The sequence below is a fragment of the Pseudopipra pipra genome, chromosome 1 (assembly GCF_036250125.1).
Source record: "Pseudopipra pipra isolate bDixPip1 chromosome 1, bDixPip1.hap1, whole genome shotgun sequence".
NCBI lineage: Eukaryota > Metazoa > Chordata > Aves > Passeriformes > Pipridae > Pseudopipra > Pseudopipra pipra.
In genome coordinates this window covers 11598284-11624789 of record NC_087549.1, presented here as the reverse complement: position 1 = coordinate 11624789, position 26506 = coordinate 11598284, and the positions used below count along the sequence as shown (strand labels likewise).

Here is a 26506-nt window from a genome sequence, read left to right as displayed (position 1 = left end):
CGCCGAGCGCCCGCCGAGCCCCCGCCCGCAGCGGCGGCGGCGCCGCCCCGCCCGAGCCCCGCCGGGAGCCGCGGCCGCAGGGCGGGGCTGGGGCCGGGCGGGGGCGGCCCCGCGCAGGCGCCGCCCGGGCGGGCTGAGGGGAGCGGCGGGGAGGCGGCGGCGGAGCGGCGGTCGCTCCCTTCAGAGTCCCGCACCTAGTGGGGCTCCCTCACGAACCCTCGTTACATCTCTTGTTCAGGTACCTGTAAGCCCACAAGGCTTCTTCTCAGCGTCAGCTCCAGCAGCTGAGCGAAGTAACACGAGCGAGATTTTGCTCGTCTTTCCCATTTTCCCGGCCCTTGCCTCAGTGTTGCGGTGTTGCATCAGCCACTTTTAGGTTTAGTGTGCTTTGCCTGCATATAGCGTTTGTGTCCTTTGTAATTAATTGCAGGTATTGTGCCTGACGCATACGGAACAGTTATTTAAAAAAAAAAAACAAATAAACATATTCAGGACACAATTCATGTCTTGAGAGAACAGAGGATGCTTTAAAACCCAAGGTTGGGTTTTAAACCTCACTTGGCTTTACTGGTACATGTACTAGCCATAGGTATTAGTCCACAATCATTTGCTGCTTTGTCAAAACACTGTATTCAAATTGTATTAGATTTTGTAATTAGGCTGCAAAGAACCTAAATAACCACAAGGGACCATATTATATACCCGGCTTATTATATGCCTGGCTCATTTAACACGAAGGTAAGCAACTTCTGGAGGCACTGAAAATATATTGCTGTATCTTCAGCTCTTTAATGCCAAAGTTACCAGACTTCTGGATGTCCATCCAGCTGGTTTCTTCAGCCAGGGCGGGTCTGCTGCCTTCTTGGAGGGAGGCAAACAGAAAACTTTAACTTCACACAAAAAGCAGAGTTTTCTCCCCAGTTCCACTGCTGCAGATGTATTATATAGTATAAAGGCAAAGATCTCATGATAAACAGAGGTGTCTTATCCAGACTATGCTTTCAATATTATGAGTATTTACATAAAGTATGTGTACTGTAGAGAGGGAGCAGAAAGTGAGTGCAGAAATGCAGAAAATACGTCATAAAGGCCTGGATATATGACGTCATAATTCTCACCCTGCCAGTGAAATACCGGAGATAGATGAGTGTTAGCTACTATTTCCAGTTCAATGTGTTTTTGTCATGCCCCTAATAGAGCCTGCTTCTGAGAGGAGAGACTTTGTACAGTTCTATCTCTCTTTCTTCCAGTGCATACTCCTCATACAGAGTCACCAAGCCTTTGATGGTGCTCAGAACTGTGCTTATCTTCCCAGGCACTTTATTGAAAAAGTGGTATCTTCTGCTACTCTTCAGGGGCACTGTGGCTATCAGTAATAGTTTTCAATCCCAGAGATCTGTAATAACAGAGTTCACAGAACTGTTCAAAGATGCTGTTAAAATCTTGGTAATCAGATTGCTTTTTCAATAAAAATGCATTGCTTCCATGCACAAAGGCAGGGCATGCAGTGGGACTACCAAACACCTGAAAAAACACACCTAAAAAATAGGGGAAAAACAAACTTTACAGAGGCCCAACATTTGATACTTCAATTTGATATATTTCTGATTGTTTGTATTATATATTATATTTGATTTTACATTCACACAGCTGGATTGCACCTGACTACAAAGACAGAGCAAAGAAGGAACACTAGTGCCTGGCAAGAAAGGAGACTTTCTCTCTTTCCCCCCACCACAGCCCATGCCAGCCACACTGTACAGCCATTGCAAACTTGACTGCATTTGGATTATTCTTGGGGTGTTTTGATGTGACTCAAAACACTGCAGGTGTTTTCAGACACTAAAGGGCAACGAACAGGGATTTTCTTATGTAGCCTTTTGGCATTTGATGTATAGGAATATCAACTGTATGGAGAGGTGCAGGGACATTATTTAAGTAGACATGATATAATACTATTATGAAAATAAAAGTCATTACTTGTGTATCAAGGTAGAGATCAGGGTGTACCAGACTGTAAACCCTTCTGTGGGCAACACCTGTGGCTTATGCTTTTCCAAGCCTTTAAACTGCATTGAACAAACTGGAATAAAAATGTAATTTTATTCTGCAAGGACAGGAAATGAACTAAATAACCTAATAGTTTTCTCCATAATTCTTTGTTGGGACTTCTATTTTGTGAAAAAGTGAAATTGAAGCCATTGGCTAAACCAACACTTTAATTAATCAGACTGTCTATTTTAGCTCTGTTCAGCAGGTGGTGTAGAGTAACTTTCATTAGTCCCTGACACTCCAGCAGGGAGAACCTGCTGAAATACATATTTCTCACAATCTTCTGAAAAATGCAGAAGCTTCCCTTTCTTTTCTCAAGTTTTTTGCTGATAGATTGATTTTCTCCTAATGTGATTTGTTTTATGAGTGACAAACCTAATAAAGCTGGTTTAGACACCAACTGACAGGGCTAGGAGGAAATTGGTAAAGATGTTACACAGAAAATTTGTCAATGTTCAGCCCTAAAAGCTGGAAGAAAGTTTATGTAGAAATAAGCAGAAAAAATACCAACCATCTAGAAGAGAATTTCTACAAGGCCTTTTAGGGACTGCAGAGCTGAGAGACAAATCTTTTTGTGGAGATTGGCAGGAAATACTTTGCAGCCATCATCCCATATAAATATTGAGTGTACATTTAATACCTATATTCTTATGTGGTGGAGCAATAGAATATTATTTATTATGAACTTTTTATTAAGGGAATAGTGTGATTTCTCTGCCAAGTGTAAAGGTAAGTATTGATAGCTAAGACAGGAGCAAGATTTAAAGGTTGATAATTGTTTGATACCATAAATTGCAACTTTGCACAGTTTATGTTTTACCAGTTAAGTACTATATTTTTATATTAAGTACTTTATTTTGACCTGTGCTGGTCAAAATTTGTAGCAGACTTGAAGATTAATAGCCCCAGAGAGGCAGGGACAAGCTACTTCTCTTTTGCCTCATGTTTCTGAAAAAGAAGTGGCCCTTCTGATCCTGCTAGCCCAACCAGGGGCTGACCCTACAATCGTTTGTGTGCTGGCAGGTGGAGGAATCCACAGAGAATGAAACACAATGCTCGCTCTAAAAAGGAGCCCTGGAATATATTCACCACCTGCTAAAATTCAAAATTCTATCTACAGTCTAAAATATGAATATAAGACAAAATGAGGAGGTTAAATTATCGTTATTTATTGAAATAGAGCAAAAATGAGTAATATCTTGTCATTTAGGAATAAAATAAGAGCTTACAGGAATCTTAGAATCATAATCATAGAATGATAGAATGGTTTAGGTTGAAGGAACCTTAAAGATCATCTCATTCCAAGCCCACTGGAATGGCAGAGATGCCATTCACTAAGGCCCCATCCAACCTGACCTCAAACACTTGCAGGGATGGGGCATCCACAACTTCTCTGGGCAACCTGTTCTCATGCCCGACCACCCTCTGAGCAAAGAACTTCTTCCTAACATCTCATCTAAATCTCTCCTCTTTTAGTTTAAAACCACTCCCCCTTGTCTTGTCACGATCTGCCTGTGTAAAAAGCCGCTCTTCCATCTTGGGAAGTTCTAGGAGACCGAGTACAAACAGAGGATCCTTCTGACCATCACCATTTTCCTCCTTGTATAGCTTTGTAACATCATATGCATTATTATATTGATAAACACTTATAAATTATTTCAGGACAATTTTTGGCCTAGGACTCTACTGGCTTTGGTGGGGACAGAGTTAAAGTTCTTCACAGTAGCTGGCATGGGGCTGTGTTTGGGATTTGTGCTGAAAACAGTGTTGCTAACACAGGGATGTTTTAGTTATTGCTGAGCAGTGCTTACACAGCGTCAAGGCCTTTTCTGCTACTCATCTTGCTCGTGTAAATCATTCCATGTTTTTAACATTCAGGAAGCAGACAGGCACACTGTGTGGTTTAAACAAAGATGGGGATCGTGGCAGACAATCGCTGAAGTAAACTCCCTCTGGAGCACTATGCCTGAAAGGGATCATATGTTTTTTGGCATTATAAATATGGGGTTATCAAATACAAGATATGAAGTCACAGGTTTTCTGTCTTTCAGGGTAAATGCTTTTACAATATTGTATCCAGCTACAGTGAGCTCAGTCTGACATAAATTGCATGGAGCTCAAAAAAAGGCTGTGAGAGTTATTAAAGGTTTGGAAAAATGCTTGTTAGTAAGAGACTCCAAAGATCAATTTATTCTCTTTATTAACTGGAAGTTTGTGAGTTTAACATAAACAGTCTCTAAGTAACTTTATTTATAAAAGAGCATTTTCAGCACACAACAAAATTATACAGCCATCAATGTATATCGATGTATGGCAATTTTGATAAGGAAAGTAGGCAGAATCCGAGTACTATACAAAATTTTAGCAGTGAAAGTAATTAGAAAGTGGAACAACTTTCTAAAGGTTATTTTTTTAAAAGGTGGGATCTGTTTCATAGAATAATTAAGTGCAGTCTTAGGTTAGACAAGCTCTTAGCTCTTCTTTTGACCTAGAAGAGCCAAAAGTAGGTGTTTACTGTAATTCCTCTCACATTTATAATATATGGATGCACAAGATTTCTTCAAATGAGTCCTGAAATTCTTCACACTAAACATGATGGAAAAAATTGCCCTTTGTTCTCCAATATTTGTGTTCTACTTGGAAAAGAGTAAAGATCAGTATATCCTTCGAGTTAAAAAAAAATATTGTGTTAATAAATTGGATAAAGTGAGAGGCCTGAACTGTTCTAGTGAACTGCATTAAAATGTATCAGGGGGAATGTATGAAAGAAGATAAATATTCCAAAGAGGGTAGGGCATGTCAGAGAAAAGCACTTACATACAGCTTACATTTATTGGGCCAACTTAGCAGTTTTCTATTATATCTCTCTCTCAAAAAAAGAACTAGGTGGTCTGAAATTATCTTTGGGAATTTCCACTGTACAGAGGGTCTCCCACATCAGTGTAAAGCTGAGACTGACATCAGGTGGTACTTGAACGTCCTTCATCTAAGCACTGGGGTAGCATATCATGCCAAGGGTATTGTACCTTTGCCTTTCCTTTGAAGCATGGAAGAAAGATAAAGGCCTCAAAGCATTAGAACGAGCTGGGTTAGGACCCTGGAGACATCCACTGCTTTGTGGTGTAAAATGGATAAGATGACCTTTGGCGACCCCATCTTGCTGATCAGGGGTTCCCTTATGCTTTTTAGCACATTGCCATCACCATTATCCCTGCTGCCCCTTGATCCCATTTACCTCTATTGAGCAAAGCTAATTAGTCATAGGAGATAAGAGTTAAATACCATCAAAAGGGCAGCCCAAGCTGTTGTTCAGCCTGTTTACACATTCAGTGAAAGAGGTCATGAACAAGAGCTTTGTTACTTCTCACCAGAGGTTTTCAGGCGGTGTGTCATCACAGTTTTCTTTGTCTTCTTTGTTTTTCCTCTTCATCAGTTGCTTTTCTCTTTCTCACTTTCTTCTCTAGTCGTCTACCCTGTTAACATACTCAGCCTGGCTGTATCCAATCTATTACTTTAGATGGGCCCATGGCTGCTTTTTGGAGGCTTTCCCCAGTCCATTGTTGCTACTTGCTGGTCCCCTCTTATTCCAGAAGTAACCATAACAGGTTAAATAGCTTGTGCTGAGGTCCCCAGTAAAGGTTTTTGATCTCCATTTACTAATTTCTTGATAATTACAGAATCACAGAATATGCTGAGTTGGAAGGGACCCACAAGGATCGTGGAGTCCATCGTATCCCTTCCAGTCCTGTGTCCAAGTCATTATGAAGATGCTGAAGAGCACAGGGCCCAAGATGGAGCCCTGTGGAACCCCACTAGTGACAGGTTGCCAGTCTGATGTTACCTCAGTCACTGTTACCCTCTGTTACCCTCTGTGCTTGACCTGTGAGCCAGTTGCTCACCCACGGCATGATGTGTTTATCCAGCTGGACATTTTGTCCAGAAGGATCCTGCGAGAGGCAGTATGGAAACCTGTACTGAAATCCAAAAAGATTACATCAGCTGGCTTCCCTTGATCACCTAGGCGGGTTACCTTGTCATAAAAGGAAATCAGGTTGGATAAGGAGGACTTTCCCCTCATGAAGCCATGCTGGTTGTGACCAATGACACCATTGCCTTTCAGGTGTTTTTCAATACCTCCCAGAATAGTCTTTTCCATAACTTTATCAGGCACTGATATGAGACTGACAGGCCTGTAGTTTCCAGGGTCCTCCTTCTTGCCCTTCTTGAAAATCGGGACAACGTTCACCACCTTCCAGTCAGCTGGGACTTCTCTGGATTCCCAAGGTCACTCCAAAATCATCGAGAGAGGTTTTGCAATGGCATCAACCAGTTCTTTTAGGATTCTGGGATGAATCCCATCAGGCCCCATAGATTTGTAGGAATCCAGCTGGAGCAGAAGATCCTGCACAATTTCAGGGTTGACTGGGAGTTGATCATTCTCACAGTCATGGTCCTCCAGCTCAGGGTACTGAGACCAGTTGCTCTTTGAAGCTGCCTTGTTATACAAAAGCAAATATGATTATACACCGTGATAATGTGATGGGTCCTCTCGATACTTGTAAAATTTCATAGCCTCAAATCGTCTTTGAAAATTCCATTTTAAAAATCACATGATGAGTTCTGTGAATACAAATTAGGATACCATTCAGTTAACTGATTCTAACACGTAGATGGTTTTCAAGAAGGAAACAAACAGGTGTGAGCTGCCAAAAAAATCCAACATCTTACTGTGAAATTATTTGTATCCTCATTGTCTGGAAGCTTGATAGTCATCTAAACAAATAAACAAACTGTTTTCTGAATGAGGTCAAATGTGTATGTCCCCTCAAATTAAAAAAAAATTACCAATGCTCAGAATAGATTAGAATCCACATTTAGAACTTTCCTGTTGAATAGCTGCTGTGCAGATTTAACTGCAGGAGTAATTCATTCAGACAGTGGCAGTGAATTTTTAATTACTATTTATTTAAATTTCAGAATGCTTGCACTGTTCCAGTGAGATCTTCAAAAGTTCTGTTGCTTACAATATTTATTTAATTGTTTATAGAGCATATATAAATCTATTTAAAATAGAGATATGTACAATCACAGAAAGATGAAAAAAAGGAGCAGAAACGGGTGGTGTTTAAGATCCTGATGATGGTTTACACTAGTATTTCATTCAGCAATGGAAAGAAAAAGCTACAGGCCATTCATAATAACTACAGAGATATAATCATCTTGCAAGTGTGCAAGTGACTGTCAGATGCTAGATCCACTATCACACCAAATGGTGGTTTTTAACATGTTTTTATATCATTGTGGTTTTGTTTTTAATTAACTGCTTAATTTCTATATGGAAGAATGAAGATAAAAATTTCGAAAGTCTTGATTCCTCTTTTCTTTAGCAAAAAGAAAATAACTTCATAAGAATAAGAATTACAAGGTAGAAAACTTTTATAGTTTTTATAGTAACTGGACACTCACAGAAAAGAATGTGTGTTATGCCTGCATGACTGACTCCTGTGCAGGTAAATAATGATGAGTAACTCCAGCTGACTGTTTCTAATATCGTATTCAACCTACTATCAAATTGGATATGAGAGGAGGCAAAGGGTTTGTTTGTAAAGAGAAACTCCTTCACCGCCAGAAAACCGGCTGCAAATGCAAAATAAGCCTGTAATGACCAAAAGCCACTGCTTTGCAATGGCTCAGTCCATACCACAGCCTGAGCTCCTTCCTGAACACCATTTTGTATCAAACTAGAAACAGTCTTAATGGTGAGGTGTAGCTGTCTGGATACAGAGACAGAGCCTGATGTGCTGCTTCACTGTCACTGAAGGTTCACTGCTACCCCCGAGAGTATTTGCTGTACCTGGTGGGTAAACAGAGCAGTATCACCTGGAATGAGGTGTGAAGCCTTGCCTTGGTACTAAATTCCAAAGGACCAAGTGAAGCTGATATTCAGCTGTTACAGGCAAGGAATGACTATTGCACATATTTTATAATTTTAGCATGTGTTCTGCAAAAGTTAGTATCTGTTATGTTTTAGTATTTTAGGTGATAATTGTAACAATTTTTAGGTGATAATTGTAACAATTTTTAGTATATTTTTAAAATAAACAAAAGAAGGAACATGGTTTTCTTTCCAAACTTTGGATGCACCAGCCTTGTCCAGGAGACCTGAACAAGCAGCTGACAGATGGAAATCTCCTCCTAATCTCACAGGCAAGGGCAGAAAACTGTCAGTATTCACTGTAGCAAAGTATAAGATTCTGGGCAGTGTATCTTGGCTTCATTCTCTGTGTTCTCTTGATGTCCTCACCCCTGTTTCCCCTGTTGCTGGGAGTGCTACTATTAAACAAGATGCAGGGTATGAAATCTGTCCTGTGCAGGCCCTTAAGAAAATGCTCTGAGAGGAAGAAGAGTCAGAACAAGGTACGACACTTAGCAGAATGGTTATGAAAATTAAATGTGAAAAGGTTGGAAAGGAGAATGAACATTATGAGTCAGGAGTGAAGACAAACTCTAGTCATGAGCCTCTTTCTATGGAGAGGAGGTTATTTCATACTTACCTGATGTGGGTTTCTTATGCTCATGCAAAGGTCAGATAGCAATCACTGTCAGAGGTGAGATTTGTGAACTAGAGGGACAACAGGCTGCATGAACAATGCCAGAACCAGTGTTTCTGGTCTCTCTCGCATGCTAAGCCATTTCTTTGGAAGATGTTAGAGTGGATACACAAGCAAATAGTCCTGTTAATAAAGGAGAAGTGCTGCCACTCCACTTGTGTATACTTGTCTATATCTCACTTGTAAAATCCAAGGAGTTACCTCGCTTTTAAACAGTTTATATTTCATTTGAATTTTTCAGCATCTTGGTCACCCATGGAAGAATGTAGTCTGAATACACTGACCCGTGTTCTCTCAGACAGAGCAGTGCCATTGTTGAGGGTGGCTGAATTGTTCATTGCTCTGTTCTTTTTAAATAAAACAACAGATCAACCTTGAGTCTATTAATTACGAACACCACAGGCCATTATCCTACTCTTGTTTTTCTCTTTTGTTCTCAGTCTACAGCAAAGACCCTTAGAATTAACTTCTTTACGAATAGGAGCTGAATAAATGTACAAAATGGGGGGGGGCGGGGGGGACTTACAAGGTGTTCAAATCACTGAAAATATGTTTATTGATTTTTGACCTGTTTTCCTCAGGTACTTAAATGCCATACAGGAATTCTTTTCAAAAAGTTTTTCTGTGAAAAGAAATAACAGATGGGGATAGAATAAATTGCCTTTACAGGGATTTGTGTGTTACATGGATATTTGTATTTGAAAACAAACAGAGGGTTTGAGCCAAACTTTTAGGTGCCTGGAGGTAAAGAGGCTCAGTGGAGTTATGACACTTCTATCACGCAATGTAATGCTCCATAACTATTCAGTTTATAGCCTTGCTTTAGCAGCAAAATGAATTGCAAGTTTATATTTCTATTTTTATTTGTTTGTTTATTCCACTGTCTTTTTATATGCTTGCACAACTACAAGAGATAAAGATATTAAGTTAAAAAAACTTTGCCCCTAACAATGCTCCTCAACATCTAAGACTGCTTGCCCGTAGCAAGGACAGAGTCTGTCCTGCCTGGTTTCTTTACGACTGTGTAATCCAAGAAGCTATTGATTTTATTTTATCACTCTACTTCAGTATTGCCCAGACCTCAGTGATCTCTGCCAGGCATTGGCCTCTTGCTGCTTCTTGGAAATTCGCCTCCTACTCCCTGGAGCGTACGTGGTCTGGAGCAGCAACATAAACTTTTACAGTTTTGACCCTGTGCCACCCATGTATATTTTGTACCAGTCTCCTGCTGATCTGCAGTTTCCCTCCTGGGCTTTACTCCCTGAACTTCAGTTTTCCATGGACTATAAAGAGAGAGCAGTGCAACTGGCTCAGATTTAGACATCTAACTTTTCAGATATCCATGATGTCATTTACAGTGTAGGTGTCTGTGTGTAGGCATCTGGCCTTCCAATATAGACAGGGAGGGATACAGACACCTCTGGAAGGCAATTTATTTGGCTTAGCTTAGAGGACTGTCCAATGATGACTTTAACCACCCTCTACTTGTGCCTGGTTGTCAGCACAGACTGCAAAGTGAACTGGGAATGACTACGACTTAAATGCTTAACTTCCAGATGCATAAACCTTAGCAGATGAGGCTTACTCAAAACTACCTTTAAAGCCCAGATGCACTACCTTATCCTCAGATGCTGCTTTACTTCTACTTACTCTGATTTTATCACTGCAATCCCTGGGTAGATTTTAAACCTACTCTGGTCAGCAGAGTGCTTGCTCTGCAGCAGGAAATAAATCCGAAGGACAACAGGACATGAGCTCAATGCGTGGAATCTCAGCTGGTCTAGTGATTGGTGCAGAACAAGGGATCCTGCATCTTCTACCAGACATGTGTCAGAAGGTAAATCCCACAGTCCAGACTAACTTCATCCATATTTATCCCATTCTTTTATACTCTTCACTCTCAAATTAATCCAGCATATAAACTGGTCTCACCAGTACAAATTATTATCTGAAGAACTACTGATATTTTTCTCAAAACTATGTATTTTGGGCAGAAAAAAGCCCCAAAACTAATAGGCCTTTGCACATGAACTGCAACCGAGAGAGAAACAGCTACTTTTCTAGAAGGTGCTAGTCATGATGCACCAGAGGAGCTATTTGTTGATACCAGGCATTGTTATTTTCTGTTGTATTGCCAGTCACAAATGTAATTTTTAAGTGGTTTACAAAATTACTCCTTGTGGAGGGTTTCAAAGCACATTGTGCTTGACAAATGCAGGTGGTAATGGAGACACGATGTTAAGGACTGGAGGCAAATGTTCATCTGTAGACATATTAGGGATATGGTGTTCTCCAGAGAAGCAGCCTCCAAACCGGAGATTGCAATGCCAGTTAGAAATACAAGTGGAATCACGAGCAGAAGTTTTGCTCTTGGCATTGCTACAAGCCAGATAAACGATCAGTGACGTAGCAGTGGTAATACCAGCCACTGCAACAGTTTTTTCCAGACTTCTGTCTCTCCCGTACACAAGTTAATTTTGTTATTATATGAGGAGAAAGAACCAACTCCCCCATATCTGTGACAAAAAGTGCACTGTGTGTTCACTTGTGTTCATCGTGTCTATTACCTCTTCCTCTTTGCAATTCTATAAGCTTACTCTACTCTCTTTTAAATAAATACTTCCCAAGGCACAGAAACAAATGAACTGGATATTTGAAACTTGGCTGTTCAACATGGCACATAACCCATAAAACCAGGATATGAGATGACTTTTTTACAATGTGCAATCTGAGGTCTAGTAATAAACAAGACCTTTTTTTATTAAATAGACAGTGTATATCAGATACCACAAAATGGGTGTGAAGAATTTTGGATTCCCAATGGTGATTGCCTTTAGTTTTCCACAGCACAGAAAGTTGTAGTTGTTGCTTCCCTGGCTGGGTAGTTTCATTACCAAAGAGTGCTTGGCCAGAGACATCTATAAATATAGATATTGGATTTTGGGGATAGAGTACAAGAAAAGCAATTTGTTAACACATCTGTAAACTGGGAATAGCTTCAGAGAATTAGCATCAAAATAGTTCTATAGGTTTTTATGCCAGTTCTGTCTCGTTTCCCATGTAGCTATAGCTCTTGCTTACATGCACTATAAGGAAGACATTGGACACTTTAAAATGAGTCTACAGACTGCACCTAAGTCAGAGATTTCCTTACAAATTTGTACTTCTTCCTCTTTACAAAACACCTTTTAGGTTATGTTCCCTTTTTATTATTCTTGGGGAGTTTGGGACTCATAAAGTACATTCTGTCAGTGTTTTCAAGGTTTTTCTCACAATTACAATGATGAGAATCTTACATAAAATGACCAAAAAAAAAAAAAAAGACTGCTGTATAAACTCAAAAGCTCCTCTCTACTGTCATCATGAGAATCATTAAAACTATTAATGATTGCCCAGACTGTAGTTTTACTATATGGCAGGGAGACCTTGAAACTGCTTGCTTTTAGGTTTGCTTAGTGTTACAGTCCTCATCAACTTAAATGACATTAGGGGGATTCTCAGCACATCTGAATATCAGATAGCAGCTGAGACACTGGAAATTTAGGTGTATATGTACTGTAATTTACATTTAATGTAAATGTAATGCTCAGAGGTACTTACAGAGTAACCTGGTGCCATGTGCCAATTTTGACTTTACAACTCTATTTGTTGTTTATAGTTGAATAAATTAAGCTTTCCACAAGTGTTTTGAACAAACTATGCCAGATTTCTGAACTGTGTAGATAATTAAACTTTCCATCTTAATGGATTTCTGTGTCCATTTGCTCTAAAATACAGATCTAGGACAGATCTAATGAAGTCTCCATGGGCTTTTTCAAGAGGCCTATGCAACTGAAGCATAACCAGCCATGATTATCCAGAAATTTGCATTTCTCATATAGATTATGAAATATGCCTAAAATATGCTACAGAACTCGTTTTGAATTCTACTTGTGCATGCACTTTAACTCTGGGTGTGTTCTGTCTTGTTTTGGAAGATCTGAATGAAACTTCTCTTTGTCCTTCGTATTCTCAGGAAATTATCAGGAAGGGAATTGCTCAATAGCAGACTTAGCAATCAAAGAACTTGGCTCAGTATATAGAAAGATATTCTGTACGGATCCGGTTACACAGAAGTATAGAATTAATGTCAAATGGGTAAAATTCTGCAGGCTGAAGTATGGGACAACATAAACATATTCATGAGTATGTAATACTTAATCATCTGTGTGGGTTAAATTACAAGCACTGGTTTTTTGTATTTGTGTTGCTAGTTCAAAATCTCTGCAGAGGTCTGATTGCTGCAGCAGCTGTGAGGGAATAAGGGAATAAGGCCCTGACCCGAAGAGCTTAGTGCCACAAAAGTCTGGCACTGATCATCCTATCAATAACCTTGATACCAAACTACTAAGAAATGGTAGAATACACAGCAATCAAAAAGTCACCGGTAAATTTTTCTCCTGCTATTCTAGTAACACATTCATATAGCAATTTGTATTTCTAAAGGGGCAGATAAAACCCAGTGAATTAATTCTTTCTAGAAGGAGGCGCTTTCACTTTATTTTACAAGCAGTGAAAACACCTAACAATGAATCACTGATTTAAGACCTGCCCAGTCTCATGCACTGCATGTGAGACTTACTCACTTGATTCCCTTTTCACCATCCTATGCTGTGGCACTTCCAGGTCAGGAGCTTCCTGTGCAGCTGCATCTGCTCACTCCTGCTCCCTGACCCCAGCTGGGTGCTGTGGTCTGTTTGCCAGCTGCATCTGGGAGCTCTTTACCAGCTGCAGCTGCTGTGTAGGGGCAGCCCTCCCAGAAGCCAAAGCGCTCAGCTGTAGATTTGCATCATGATCTGTGATGCAGGCTTACCTTGTTGTGTGATCTGACACATGGGCATGTAGCCCAGCCTGGGACAAGCTAATCCTGCTTTTACAGCCATTGAAGTCCCACTGCAGGTTATGTGCCAAGCAGCCTGAATTGGCTTGAAAACCTTCTAAAAATGGCTTATAAGGCACTAAAGCTTTGTCTACACAATATCCCCAACTGAGTTTAAAATTGAGGAAGCATCTCCCCAGTGTGCAGTAGGTTTTAGAAAACTAATAGTAGCAATTACATCCACGTGATGTAATCTCAGCTTTGCCATCATTCTATACAGAGTTCTCCAGAGGCCACCACCTCTCTTTAGCAACAAACAGAGATGTTAAGCACAAATGTACAGTGTCTTGTTTTGATCAACTCACAGTCTTTTCTACCATCCTTAGAGAGGGTCAGATTTGTTCTGGTCACACAGATATTCTCTGCTCATGCTAAATGAGGTCTCATTAGCAAGGTGATCTCTACCTCTTTGCTGAAATCACCCCTCTCAGCTGGTTATTTAATTTAGATCTAAAGCTCATCTCCAGGCAGACACCCAACTAAACTCAGTGGGTCTTTCCTCAAACCTGGGGCAGCACAGCTCCTTGTGAAGCTGATGAAGGGCAGCTCTAGCACACAGAGCCTAGCAAGGGAAAGCAGAGCTTTGGGTAAAGGGTGACAGAGAAGAATATGATTTAATATTTTCATTCATTTTTAGGGTCCTTATGGTTTCCATTGGGGAGTATACACAATAAATCCCATACAAGACAGATACAGGCAAAGGAAGAGCAACTTCTGTAAGTGGTCTTCAGTACAGGAAAATCACAATCTTAAAAGCTGTCAACCCTGTCCAAAGAAAATATGTATTCACATATAAACACAATAATACAATGCAAATAAAACACAAATAAAAAGGGTGCAGTGTGCCTTACAGTGACACACAAAGACAGGTCTTTTGATGAAAATTTGGAAATTCCCCTCTTCCCCATTTACTTTACCTGACATATGTTATGCCTGTGACAATAATGGAGATTTTGGGACGATGAACATGTGGTCTTAACTTTAATAGAGATTTTCCACTGGGTTATTTTTATGTAGTCAGGAGATGGTGATTTGTAGACAATAAAGTTTGGAAGATCATATCCTCAACAGATGTGGGAGAAATCTACATTATTTTACAAGGAGAAAATGCTTGTGCATGCTGATATTGCTAAAGGAGCTAAAGGAGTGCAAGCTCAAAACTGTCTGTAAAATTATCCCAAATTCATCTGTTCCTGCTATATAACTCCATCTTGCATCTGTAAATGATAGGGAAATTTTTCCTGAAACCTCTGAAGTTCATGAATGAAGATAATTATCTCTCCTTGACACACAAGAAGATTCTATCACTGACTGTCTTTAGGCAACTGCATAGACACAGTGTTTGAACTCAGCATCTTTCTTAACAGTCTTGTCCCCTCACTTCTTTTATCTGTGACTAATGGTATCACTGTTCTTCCTGCCACCCACACTTTCTAAACTGGGTGTCATTTGTTTCTTCCTTTTTGGGAACACTTCCTGTTCACCATCATCTTCATTAATATAACATTTCTCATTCCCAACTTCACAACCTTGCAGGAAGCTCCATTAGCTTCCTTTCCACCTTCTTCCTGCGTTCACTGACTTTGCCAATTACTTTGTGTCTTTTCATTCCCACAATTCAAGCCTCAGTATTGCATCTAAAGAAGCAACCCCACCAGCACACCAGAGGTCTTCTCTGATGACCCACTCCACTCACACTTCTGGCCTGCAGCATCAAGAGAAACAGCTGGATTTAGAAATATCTTTTGGCTTGCCTGCATGGTCAGCCAGACACATGTGCGGGCAATAATATGTAAACTGGTGGTTTATGTGGCTACAAATATTTTAGGAACAGCAAATCACCCTTGAATTATATTGATGTTGTGCTTAACATTTCATGTTATTTTTGTCAGTTCTGGAGGAAGAAAGATGGTGAGGGGGAGTGAAACCTACTGTCAATATTTTTCCTGTGAAGGTTCCTGGTACCTTTGCCATTAACTGTCTTCGAACATTCTTAATTTTGCTGTGTATTGTGGGCTGAAAGGAATGGTATACCTTTATGAAGATTTGATTAATTATTATGAAACTCAGAAGCTTTTGTACTGTGTGAGGGATTCAAACTTGCTGCCCTCTAAATTTCCTTGCCCTGAATATATTCTAATGTTGGACTGTCTTTGCCAAATTTTTTTTGTGTTCTCTCATCAGAATCAGGAAGATCCCACTAAAATGCAGTTTTTCAGGCTTAGTTTTTGATGTTATGAAGATATTCATTAATACCTCAGCTGAATTCAAACCCAGAAGACAAATTTTGGTTATATGTGAAAATGAGACTGTTCAGTTTTATCATAGTTCCTGTTAGTTTTTAGGACACCCTTGTGGAGAAAGAAGAAAGCAGTTTTCTCAGCTTTTGCTCTGGACATTCAGTTTTAGAGATTCGAAACTGGTGGAATGTTTTCCTGCTTGTCTGACAGAAATATCCCATACTAAATTAATTTACTCTAATTTTCTTCTATTATCTGCCATGAAGCTTGTTTTAAAGTCAGTGATATTGTATTAGTAACTCATATAGTTTAAAAAAAAGGTAGGATTTTATGCAAATTTATTCTTACTACTTGAAGTGGTTTAAGTAGTTATTTCTTGGAAAGTAACAGAGGAACTGGAAAATGGTACATTACACAGGATAATATCTGTGGCACAGATAAAGCTGCCAGGTGATCCTCTGTAAAAATTTTATTCACAGTTAAGATCAGACACATGTTACAACAAAGAATGATCAACCTCTTTTTTTCAGTCATCTCAGGAGGCTGAGGCTGTTGCATACAATTACTTCTGTTGTGATGCTGGATGGGCAGTGGAAATACAGGATCAAGGAGAATTCCAGCCAGAGGTCTTTCAGACCTCAGTCCCAGCCTGCAGTAGCTGAGATGAAGAGCCTGGGCAAGGACTAAGAAGATGCAGAAGCTTGTGTGGGACATATCTGAAGCTGACCAGTGCAGACTGGTGACTCCACTCTTCAGAAGCCACCCAACAGACCAGTGTGGACACAGCTAATGACACAACTCAGATCTGCTTCTATCACCAGCCTCCAAAGCCCAAACAGCTGGTGCAGCTGCAGAGCACTGTGCCACAGAGCTCTGCTACCACCTGGGAGCCACTGGGCATGTTCCACGGCCTTGGTTCTATTTTAAAAGCAAGTAAAGCCTCAGCAGGGTTTGGTTTTCTCTCATGTCAACAAGCCTCAGCCAACTCAGTTTTTGCAACACCTGACAAGTTAACGAAGACGATGGGCGAGAGGCATTAGAACCACAGGTTATCCTGAGTTGGAAGTGACCCACAAGGATCATTGAATCCAACTCCTGACCCTGCACAGGACAGCCCCAAGAATCACACTATGGGCCCGAGACAATTGTCCAAACGCTTCTTGAACTCTTGTCAGGTTTGATGCTATGACCATTTCCATGGGGAGCCTGTTCCAGTGCTCAGTCACCCTCTGGGTGAAGAACCTTTTCCTAATATCCAACCTAAACCTCCCCTGACACAGATCTGTGTGCAGCCATTACACTGGTCTGGAGCAGAGGAGGAAGGCTCTGAAGGCTCATGTTCATCAAGTGACATGGAACCATACTGCACCATCAAGAGTCAGAGCTGCAGTTGCAACCCTCTCATCCTCCCCCAGGAGAATGACCTTGTCAGAGCTGGCTCCAGCAGGCAAAACAAGTGGTAGTAATGGAGGGAGACATTAATACAAAATCCTTCTCCGGTGAATTCAGTTGCAAAATTCTCATTACTTCAAGGGACTAAGATGTCATACATTGCACTCAGCTATGGGAGCATTCTTAAAATGATTAGGAGAGGCTAAGCATTTGCTTTCAATAGCCCATTATGGGATAAATTAATCCTAAAAATCTGCTGGCTCCCATCTCTTGCTGCAACTGCTTGCTTAAGCTAATCTTCCAGCTTTACATAAGTGAAGATTGAAGAGGATGGTAAAAAGCTGCTAATAGCTAAGGAAGGAGGTTTTCTTTCTCTTCCTGGTTACAGTTCAGCTTATTTTGTTACCTTATTTATCATCTCTAATGATGTCTAAGCACACATGGAAGTGGGGGACATTTAGGAACAGCAAATTGGTCCTTGCTCCAACCACCTCTGTGTACATGGTTGCAGAGGTGATAATGTGTCCCAGAACGGGAATTTAATGGACTTGTCTGGTGGAATATTACTTTTTGGGAACAGAAAAATGAGAACAAAAGGTTTCATATGGTTAATTGCTTAAATAATGTGAAAAGTAGATGAGTTTGAAAACAGGCTGAATGAGAAATTGTGCAGTCAAAAGAGTAAATGACTCACTTTGCTTCTCTTACATCATAGTGAAAAGCTGCCAGGTATGTGCTGCTAGAAAGTAACAGTATATTGAACTTTGCAGTGGCTGATTAGAGGCAAACCCAGCTTTGTGGAACACAGCATTTACTGTTGTATTCTGAGTTCTTGCACACAAAGTGTTTGGTTGAGCAGAGAACAAATTCATAATTATCCTGTGCAGATACTTAATGTATTTACCATATAAAGCAGACATCTGTCTGGGAAATGAAGGGTAAAATATCTTTCCACATAAATCACTGGGAATTTTTCTTTCAACTTCAGTGAAGCAATCCAAAGACATTAGGAGATGAAGAAAATTAGCATAATCAGCTCATGTTGTTTAATCCCCCTAGTCCAACCCAGGAATGTTCTCTATGTGCTACTGGTTAACACTTTTATCCCAGCCAGGTTTAGATGACCTGTAATTCTCTGCTCCACTGGCTGTTGTAACTGTCAGAGAGCTCACAATGTGTATCTTGTATTTCATGGAAGTTTGCATGTATTGCACACCATATATTTTAAAAGTGTAGTTATATTAAGTGTAATGGAGAAAGAGCACACGGAAATATGGGAGCTACAGAGGAAAATGCTTTCAAATCTGATTCTTTTATATGGTATAATGCATGTATATATTTAATTCCTTCCTTTAAAAGAGCTGTTAAGATTTGATAGTGACTGGAATGATGACCAGGATGGGTGTCAGTGGTGGATGACAGACTGCAGAATACAACAGGAGAAGGAGGACTTGTAGTAGGAGATTTTTCAGAAAACAAAGGAATCTGTTGAAAGCTGTGGAGTTTCCATTGGACAGCATGAGCACTGAAGGCTCAGAACTACCACAGGTAAGAAAATCATCATCTCTGAAGCACATATTTATGTCTCGCTTAAGTAATGCTTGTTATCTGTCTCTATGATGTTTATATTAGAAACATAAAGTCCTGTCAGGCTTGATTTCAAACAAAAGAGCTCTAAATCCTATCCCTCAGTTCAGTCGATTTTCATTGACTGAGGTGAGATCACCCCCAGGAAGCTTCCATCTGAAATGAACTGAATGTGCACTGATTGCAGACCATGCAGTGCCTGCCACAGTATTGCTAGAATTTATACAAATTGCTGTTATTAATGCAATGCCTGATGTTACAGTAGAAGAAACAAGGCTGTAGTTCTTACCATTTTCTCCCGAGAGCTGAAGAAAAACATTTAGATTTAGACACCTCTGCTTGATTTTTGTGTCATTAAACAAAAATAATGCCAGCTCTGTAGAAACTTTCCTCATTTCATGGACTCAGCTGGTTTCCTTAATTCCACTGAGCTCAACAATCTGACAACAGCTGATAATTTGTCCATATGGCTAAATGTTATTCCATTACATAAATTATGGATGTTATTCCAATACGCAAAATCTAAAAGATGAAAAGATAAAAACAGTGTATTATGCCAGTTGCTGAGACAAAAATCTTGACAGAAATGGAATATTGATTAAGTCTGGCAACATAACTAGGTGGGAACAGGAATAGGTGGTTCAAAATGGCTCTTAGAATGCTGAACAAAGATGGAATGATACCAACACTATAGGTGGTCCCTGTATAACAGACTTTGGGCAATGGCTACAATTACTTTGTATTTTCTAGAGATTAATTTGTCTTTGGAATATGCAAAGTTCATAAACACACATACCTATGAATCATTTTCCAGTGGCACATTTCTAATTCTTACAGCTGTTGTCTTTCCAACACAAGAAGAAAAACATTCCTGTCATGACAGCTGCTCTTCTTAGACAGGCTTAAAGGGAAAAAAAAATGCAAACAAAGTGCTTCAAGAGAGAGAATAATAATAGGATGGGCCACTCAGCCCTGGATAGTCAGATGCATTACTCCGAAATCTGCTCTACTAAGCTTTTTTCATGGCTTTCTCCTCCCTCCCACCATCACCACAGACATGTGTGGTTAAGAGTATGAGCCAGTCAGACCATGTTTTTTTCATGTGACGAGCCTCACCAAAAGGGATTAATGAGGGTTTCCAGGGTTGGGGCTGAGTTTATTTCAATATTTTGCTTTTGTCAAAAAGTCCAATCCTGACTCCCAAGAGATAATGGAAAAGCTACCGAAGCTGTTAGATCCTACAGTTACGGTCTTTACCATATGTGAACTGCAAGTTTTTGGGACATTGATTATGAAAAACAGTGTAGACAAGTTTTCAAAGGATGTCCACCACTGCTCAGTGAGGTGGATCTGTCCTTACCCCTGTTTCTGCTGTGTGATTCCCATCTGCTTCCTCAGGCCAGCAGTTGCAATCGTGTGTTCAAGGGGTAATGCAAATCGGGAAAGTAATCTTGGAGCCAGTGTGGGGGAGAAGGATGCTCGGTCCATAGTCTGGTTCACTGTGTAGCCACACAGTGGCTACATGAGCTCCATGCTGGGATGAAAGGAGGCCAAGGATAAAACAAGGAACCACTCATTTCACCAGCAGCAAAGAATTCCATTGGTTCAAACAGATCAAGAAAGTTTACCCAGATAGGCTGACCCAAATCATGCTAAAGCCAGCGTAAGCCCTCCACATTATCTCTTCCTGGAAGGATTTCAGAGGTGGTTGAGCAGAGACAGCATGACTCATACATCAGCACTGGGACACCCTGGCCAAAACACCTTGAAATAGTAGGAGGGGGTGTTCAGGAGCCAAAGCTGCTCCTGGAATCATCTGTCACAACTTTTAAAAGGTTTCTCACAGCACTGAGTAGCAGGAAGTGAATCCTGCTTAACAAGGCTCTGTGTAGGGGCCAAAAATTTGGCTCTCAGAAAGGAGAACACAGCATAAATAAATCTTTTTGTAGGAATTGTCATGCCAGACTGGGGAAAACTGAGGGTGCAATTCCAGGAATATTTCTTCAAAAGCAGTCCTGGCACATGGCTTGTGTGTAAACACTGAGCTGGACAGAGGAAATGCCCAGCCAGGAGAAGGAAAATATTTTTTTCCTTCCACATTTTTTTCCAGCAGGATGCCTTTTCCAATTCAATGCACCATGCAACAATGCTGTGCTGTTAAATAGAATAGATTAGAAGCACATCATGATGGCACAATACATAAGTTAGAAACACTTCATCATTTACTATATAGATATTAATTATGAATGTTCAGTAAACCAACACACTGATGCAAGGTATTAAAATCAGTATTCATAGCTATTTCTCTACCATGCTATTATAAAACCCATCAATGGTGGAATTTCCACAGATCACTAGGAAGCTCAGCACTGTGCTGAGCCACCTTTGGAGATGGAAAGCTTTCTGTAATACCTAATTAAATAATCCTTTTCTGCATATTATGTCTTCTGCTTTTTTCTTGCTGTCAAAGGTAATGCAGAAAATGTGATCCCTACTGGGCATTTTTTCCTCAAAAAAATCAACATGTATATGAATATGTTTTGGTTTGAAGGCTGCAATGCTTATAACTAAAAGAAATAAATCTTTCCTTAAATGAAGTAATGGAGATGAGGGGGTAATGCCTTCTTCCTTGACAGGAATATTTGAAACTTCTTGTAAAGCTGCTGTATTTTCAAATAAGCAGAAGAAATTTATCTTTCCTGTATCATTTCCTCACACATGTTTGACTAGTGATATATCTAAAATTTCTGTTTCATTCCTCATTTGTGACATTCCTGGCTGCTCAGAATATGCATATGGAAATCAGGTTAATAAAAGTGTTAGCCATAACGGGAATGCATGGGTAAAAACCCCTTTCCCCTTTTTGTGGTATGTTCTATTTTGTTTGCATCAGCCTTCTTTCCAAAAAATTCTTTCCTATTCCTTAGCTCCACTGCAAGCAAGGTCATAGAACCATAGAGTCATTAAGGTTGGAAAAGACCTCCAAGATCATTGAATCCAACTGCATCCAAAGTGATTGGAGTGTTTGGGCAGCATTAATGTTTGAGCCTACCCTGTGCAATGATGGAAAACAGAACCTTTTACAGGGGATCCGTTCTCTGTCTGGTCCATAAGTGAATGTAGCCCTCATGACCTGGTCCAATGATTCCAATTCAAGCATCAGGAATACTCAAACTGCTCATTCTGTGCCACTGCTCACAGCCCCCACAGTGGCTTAGTGTGTGCACGATGCAAGTGAAATGTTGTCTGAGGCCCCCAAATCCACCCCCAAAACAGTTCACAGCAGCGGAAAATGTTTTGTGCCTTTGAATCTCCTGTTGAAAATGTACATCTACAAGTAATCAAATTAATCATCTGTGACAGCACAGCCAGATCAGAGCGATACAGGTCTGACCACAAAATCTTTGACAAATGTCTAATATTGCCTCATCTCTTCACAACCCTGTCCTTTGCTCCCTATTACAGTTGCCATTACAAAATGTAATTAAGTTCAAGACCTCCGCCCCGACCCTTAGGGGAACCAGTGACCTGTGCCCAGGACGTCTGAAAGATCAGTTAAAGCCTACAAATGAAAATCTCTGCCAGCAATTCAGCTCCCTACTACAGCAGAGTACTTTACTAAACAACTACAGTAAGGCTCCTTGGTCTGTCACATTTCTTGCAGCCCTGGTCCAGAACTATGACATGATCTCCCATAAGTTCAGAAATATTATGAGCATCATGACATTTTCCCCTAAGGAATATGTGTATTCCTTCAGCTTAGTCTTCTCTATGAATGCAGAGTATTTCCACACTGGGGAATGGCAGGTCAGTGATCAGGAACTTTGTAGAAACTGAATGTTCAGCCCCTGTTGGAAGCAGGTACTTTGCTTTCTTGAATCTGCACTTCCACCCAACTCAAAAAATTAGTTGAGAAACTAAAAGCTTTATCCAGTTACCTATGGCTGAAACACCAGGCAGAATTATTTTACTTCTAAGAAAGTAAAAGGACTGCTTGCCATTCTGGAAAGGATTCAGGAATTGCCAGTCTTTGGTAGCTGAAAGGGAGAAGTGTCAGGCTGTAAAGCAGTATCTAAATTCACTGCATTCCAGTCCATGCCCCTCCCTGTGCCAAAGGTATGGAAGGCAAGAAGGAAATAGTAGCAGAGCAAAGCAAATAATTAACAGCAGATTGTAATTCGCTGTCATTTCACAAGGCAAGAAAAGACATCTCCTGCCTGTTGCGAGAGAGGATGGTGGGTCAGAAAGCCAAGAGCTGGGAGATGCTGGGTACTGTTGATGGGGGATTGTGTCTGTTTCAGAACTGCTCTTACACAGCCAGACACCAAATGTGGGGGCAGCACAGGTGCAAGGATGGCACTTTGTTGTGTCCCTCGGGATCACATCCCACATAAGTGATGCCAGTGGGGTCAGAGGGTTTTGCCTCCCTGAGCACTTCCTCCCTCCCCCTCTGCAGATGCAGCTGTAAGTTACTGCAGGTTTTTCCTCTTTTGTTGTCTTACAGTTCAACCAGTACAGGGATCATGTAAATAATGTTAACGTTTCTAGTCTTGACTGTGAATTATTTGATTCTTACAACACCAGAACACCTGTCTGCCTGGCACACTTCCCTTCTCCCACAAAACACGCTTGCCATCTTCTGGCCAGGACACCAAGTATCACAAGGCTGGCTGGAAATACACTCTCAAGTGTCTGTACTGCAGGGGCTTTTCCAGTTGTTAACACAATTAACCAAACAAACAGGTTGAAATTAAATTTTGCTTTGGGGTATGAAGTTCCCCTATCACAGAAGAATTTATCTTTCAAGCTGTGCAAAACTTCTCTCTGATTCATAGGGATGTGCATGAGTTTTTTTCTTCGATCTTCATACCTGTAAATATACTGAGAGTTTTATTTATTCAAAGTCTAAAGGAGTTAATATTATTATGATGCTTTTACATTTAAATCACAAGTTTCAGTGGCTTTTATAAGAAACTAGTGTTGGTCAAAACTGGAATTACAGTTTTCATGAATATTTATTAAACACCAACATTACAGTGGAAGGTGGGGCTGAGCAGAGTTTGTGCGGATCAGGTTCGAGCACAAATATTTGATACAGCTGTAATCAAAGCCAGTGGTAGTTTTTGATGTCACCTTGATATCCTCTTCACCAGGGAGGATCTTCCAGGAAGATCACATTTTCTGCCATGGCAGGTCTAGTTTCCAGTGTAATTCTGCATTCTCTCTCCTTTTGTCTCCCACATGTTGTCTGTGAACATATATCTCCCAGATCAGCTCTTCTGAAGACTGAAATCATCCTGAGAAGTGTGTTGTATCAGATAAAAGCAGAAAATTATTCTTTCCTGTTTGGGACTGTATATGCAGAGGACAGGGGAACCAGGGGCAGGATTGTCCTGTATGTGACTTCAGAAAATAGAGCTTTTCCACTGCAATTTTTTCTGCTAAGGCTTTGTACTGACACTGGAGTTCAGGGAGACTGGGAATCAGAGTGCAAATCTCAAGACTGGAAATGCTGAACATAGTTCTACTGAGAAGCAGAGGCAAGCTCTGGCAGGCTTGGTAGTGACAGGAAGACTGGTGTTTCCACAGATGGGATTTCCTCTTCGAGGCAGGGTTTTTCAGAAGACCACATTTTCTGCTAGTGGTATATCTAGTTTCCAGTAAAATTCTGATTCTCTCCACTTTCGTCTTTCACAAAACAAGTAGCACAAATGGTAAAAATGAATGTTGAGCCCCAAGTTGAAGGAATTTGCCTTGCCTTTTGTTATTTCACTTTGTAATTCAGGGGTTCTACAATTACATTCCAGATGTTACTAAATATCTGAGAGAAAGAGTCCTGCAAAGCCTTTGCTGTGCATATATTGAATTAGAATAGCCAGATCTTTCCTTTCAGTGGTACAAATTTCCTGTATGCAGCCACCATCACCTCGTAAGGGGAAAAAAAGTTGAGTGTAATCATAATTATTTTCATTAGCTATAAAAAACGACATATAGGGCAAGGCTCTATATGTACAGCTGCTATTTAATTTGTCATTTCAAAGGGAAAAATTTTCATTTATGAGGTTAAAAATTAACACTGGATCTGCATTTTATTTCTTACCTTTACAGCTGTCTAACACAAAGCATTGCTGAGGTCAGAGAAACTGCTCTGATGGTAGCATGTGCTATTCCATGTGCTTCACACAAAATATCACAATCATTTGCATTTCTCCCTCTCAATCAGGCACACCATTTCTGAGCTGCTGTCTGGTAATTGAAAAAATGAGCTGCACCAGCTGTCAGGGTGTTCCAACTTCCCACCTGTTTTAGCAGACACATTTTTCTTCGAAAAAATAGAAATTCTTGAAATTCTATTATAAGAAGTAATAGCCAAGAACAGCTTCAGAGCAGAAACTAATATTCAAATGCAGAGAAATAAAGCATATCAATTCCTAGGACAAATTTCTAGCATCTGCTCAGAGATACTTTTAATGTATTTTACTACTTTAACATTCTAGAATTGTTTTTACTGAGTATGTAACTTATAGTAAAGGTTGCTATCTTTTCTACTATGGATTTATAACAGGATTAGGGGGACTGGGAAAACTGCTAAGAAAGGGGATGATACCCAAAAGGCAAGTATATAATACTACCTGTCTCAAGCAAGATGCACTCAAACACTAAAAAACCATGGCAGGAGACAAAGGCATACATGGCAATAAGGGAATAAAGGATCTTTATTCATTCTTTCTTTTTGCTTGCTTAGTTATATCTTCAAATCAGGGCTGGAGTACACAGTCAGCAGCTCTGGAAAAGAAGGTGAACCTCTGCAGGAGGAGCCACAATGTGTGTGTGTGGTGACTTATGGAAGACAGACATTTCTCCATGTAGTGCCTGGAAAACAAAAGAACAACAACAGTGGAGGTGAAGGATCAGGGAGGAGCGATCTGAAGTGGTGCATTTCCCAAAGGCCCCGACACAGAGGGAGTCTGAAGCCGAGAAAGCCAGACGGGAATGCTGCCCTAAGCACGGTGCCTTGGGCAGGAGCTGGGCAGGGCCTGGCTGGCAACCTCATGGAGCTGTCCACGTCTGCCTCCCCACAGAGAAAAGAGGCTGTGGCAGGTGTACATCCCTTCTAGAGCAGCAGACATGTCAAGGAGGGGGCTGCAGTCCTTAGACATGTTCCTTGTCTGTCTCTTGTCTCCTTGCTAAGTGTGCTGGTCAGAGTTAGGAAATGGGACAAATATACCAATGAGAATACAATTTATACTGTTAATTAACTAATACTGTTAGAACAATTTGTTCTCTTATCTCCCTTTTTTCCCCAGAAGGCAAAAGCCAAAGGCTATTTCTACAGTTTTGAAGAAAATTGTAAAGCCCCATCCAACTTGGCCTTGAACACTTCAGGGATGGGGCATCCACAGCTTTTCTAGGCAACCTATTCCAGTGCCTCGCCATCCTCATGGTAGGGAATTTCTTCCTAATATGTAGTCTAAACCTACTCTCTTTTAGTTTGAATCCATTCCTTCTAGCCCTGTCACTACAGGCCCTTGTAAAAAGTTTCTCTCCTTCTTTCTTGTAGGCTCTGTTCAGGTAATGGAAGGCTGCAATTAGGTCACCCCAAAGGCTTCTCTTCTCTAGGATGAAGAATCCCAATTCTCTCATCTTTTCCTCATAGCAGAGGTGCTCCATCCCTCTAATCACCTTGGTGGCCTCCTCTGGACTCG

At 40.5% G+C, this 26506-nt stretch overlaps 1 long non-coding RNA gene across 2 annotated transcripts; it reads left to right on the top strand.

Moving 5' to 3' along the window:
- The first annotated feature begins 97 nt into the window (after positions 1 to 97).
- On the top strand, positions 98 to 26506 carry LOC135409632 (uncharacterized). Of its 2 annotated transcripts, none has more exons than XR_010428282.1 (4): positions 98 to 238; positions 16352 to 18761; positions 25546 to 26244; positions 26362 to 26506. It is a non-coding gene; the product is annotated as an uncharacterized LOC135409632 (long non-coding RNA). The 2 variants fall into 2 exon arrangements; XR_010428284.1 differs by having other exon boundaries at positions 100 to 238; positions 26108 to 26244.